At 26.1% G+C, this 2558-nt stretch overlaps 1 long non-coding RNA gene across 1 annotated transcript; it reads left to right on the top strand.

Moving 5' to 3' along the window:
* Window positions 1–1690: 1690 nt before the first annotated feature.
* On the top strand, window positions 1691–2192 carry LOC309508613. The gene is made up of 2 exons (XR_014209604.1): window positions 1691–1944; window positions 2145–2192. It is a non-coding gene; the product is annotated as an uncharacterized lncRNA (long non-coding RNA).
* Window positions 2193–2558: the final 366 nt, after the last annotated feature.

The raw sequence follows: 2558 nt of genomic DNA, 5'->3' as shown, positions 1-2558 counted from the left end.
TTTTCTGTATGACCATAAATGACGGAGTATTTAAGTTTATTGTGCTACAATGTGAAGAAAATCCAGCAAAACGCGGGGGCGCATTTGCCGACCTCAGAGGGTTAAACAAAGAAAAATAGATTAGTTAGAATGAAAGAAAGAAAAATTAATTAGTTAGAAAAAAGAAAGAAAGAAAGAATGAAAAAAGAAAAAGAAAAAAAGAAAGATTAGTAAAAAAGAAAGAAAGAAAGAAAGAAAGAAAGAAAGAAAGAAAAAAGTAAGAATGAAAAAAGTAAGATTAGGTAGAAAGAATGAAAGAAAGAAAGAAAGAAAGAAAGAAAGAAAGAAAGAAAGAAAGAAAGAAAGAAAGAAAGAAATATTAGTTAGAAAGAAAGAAAGAAAGAAAGAAAGAAAGAAAAAAGAAAGATTAGGTAGAAAGAAAGAAAGAAAGAAAGAAAGAAAGAAAGAAAGAAAGAAAGAAAGATTAGGTAGAAAGAAAGAAAGAAAGAAAGAAAGAAAGAAAGAAAGAAAGAAAGAAAGAAAGAGAAAGAAAGATTAGTTAGAAAAAAGAAAGAAAGAAAGAAAGAAAGAAAGAAAGATATATTAGAAAGAAAGAAAGAAAGATGGATTGGTTAGTTAGAAAGAAAGAAAGATGGATTAGTTAGAAAGAAAGAAAGAAAGAAAGAAAGAAAGAAAGAGAAAGAAATATTAGTTAGAAAAAAGAAAGAAAGAAAGAAAGAAAGAAAGAAAGAAAGAAAGAAAGAAAGAAAGATATATTAGTTAGAAAGAAAGAAAGAAAGATGGATTGGTTAGTTAGAAAGAAAGAAAGATGGATTAGTTAGAAAGAAAGAAAGAAAGAAAGAAAGAAAGAAAGAAAGAAAGAAAGAAAGAAAGAAAGAAAGTAAGAAAGAAAGAAAGAAAGAAAGAAAGAAAGAAAGATGGATTAGTTAAAAAGAACGATAGATTAGTTAGAAAGAAAGATATATTAGATAGAAAGATAGATTAGTTAGAAAGAAAGATAGATTAGATAGAAAGATAGATTAGTTAGAGAGAAAGAAAGATAGATTACTTAGAATGAAAGAAAGAAAGATTTATTAGTTAGAAAGAAAGAAAGATGGATTAGATAGAAAGATAGATTAGTTAGAAAGAAAGAAAGATTAGTTAGAATGACAGAAAGAAAGATATATTAGTAAGAAAGAAAGATGGATTGGTTAGAAAGAAAGAAAGAAAGAAAGAAAGAAAGAAAGAAAGAAAGAAAGAAAGAAAGAAAGAAAGAAAGAAAGAAAAAGAAGAAAGAAAGAATGATGGATTAGTTAAAAAGAAAGAAAGAAAGAAAGAAAGAAAGAAAGAAAGAAAGAAAGAAATAAAGATAGATTAGTTAAAAAGAAAGAGATTAGATAGAAAGACAGATTAGTTAGAAAGAAAGAAAGATAGATTAGTTAGAATGAAAGAAAGATAGATTAGATAGGAAGATAGATTAGATAGAAAGATAAATTAGTTAGAAAGAAAGATAGATTAGTTAGAAAGAAAGAAAGAAAGAAAGAAAGAAAGAAAGAAAGAAAGAAAGATAGATAGATAGATAGATAGATTAGTTAGAAAGAAAGAAAGAAAGAAAGAAAGAAAGATAGATTAGTTAGAAAGAAAGAGGTTAGAAAGAAAGATGGATTAGTTAGAAAGAAAGAGATTAGATAGAAACAGATTAGTTAGAAAGAAAGATAGATAGATTAGTTAGAATGAAAGAAAGATAGATTAGATAGAAAGATAGATTAGATAGAAAGAAAGAAAGAAAGAAAGAAAGAAAGAAAGAAAGAAAGAAAGATTAGTTAGAATGAAAGAAAGATATATTAGTTAGAAAGAAAGATGGATTAGTTAGTTAAAAACGAAAGAAAGATGGATTAGTTAGAAAGAAAGAAAGATTAGTTAGAATGAAAGAAAGATATATTAGTTAGAAAGAAAGATGGATTAGTTAGAAAGAAAGAAAGATGGATTAGTTCATTAAATAGAAAGATAGATTAGTTAGAACGAAAGATGGATTAGTTAGAAAGAAATATAGATTAGTTAGAAAGAAAGATGGATTAGTTAGAAAGAAAGATAGATTAGATAGAAAGATAGATTAGTTAGAAAAAGATAGATTAGATAGAAAGATAGATTATTTAGATAGAAAGAAAGATTAGTTAGAATGAAAGAAAGATATATTAGTTAGAAAGAAAGAAGATAGATAGATAGATAGATAGATAGATACTTAATTGAGTATCAATGGCTTCTAGCAGTTTACATTAAACATAGTTCAAACAGACATGGACTTTAGGTCAATGAAAGTCTATGGGATTTTTATGATTTTTAATATATTTTTTTAAGAAAACCATAACTCAAACCAGTCTGAAAAGATATAGCAACTCAAGTCAGAACAGTATGAAGGTCTGACCCGAGTTTGGAGTATGTAGCTTGAACGGTCTAGGAGGAGTTAGTGTCTAAAAAGAAGAAGAAGAAGAAGAAGAAGAAGAAGAAGAAGAAGAAAAAGAAGAAGTTTAAATAGGATTTCAGTAAATTGGCTTTCTCAAGCCAACTTAATTAAAATG

This window comes from Leuciscus leuciscus, assembly GCF_965113295.1.
Source record: "Leuciscus leuciscus genome assembly, chromosome: 10".
NCBI classification, from domain to species: Eukaryota; Metazoa; Chordata; class Actinopteri; order Cypriniformes; family Leuciscidae; genus Leuciscus; species Leuciscus leuciscus.
Note: the sequence above shows the minus strand (reverse complement) of the source record. Positions and strands in the feature narration are given on the sequence as shown.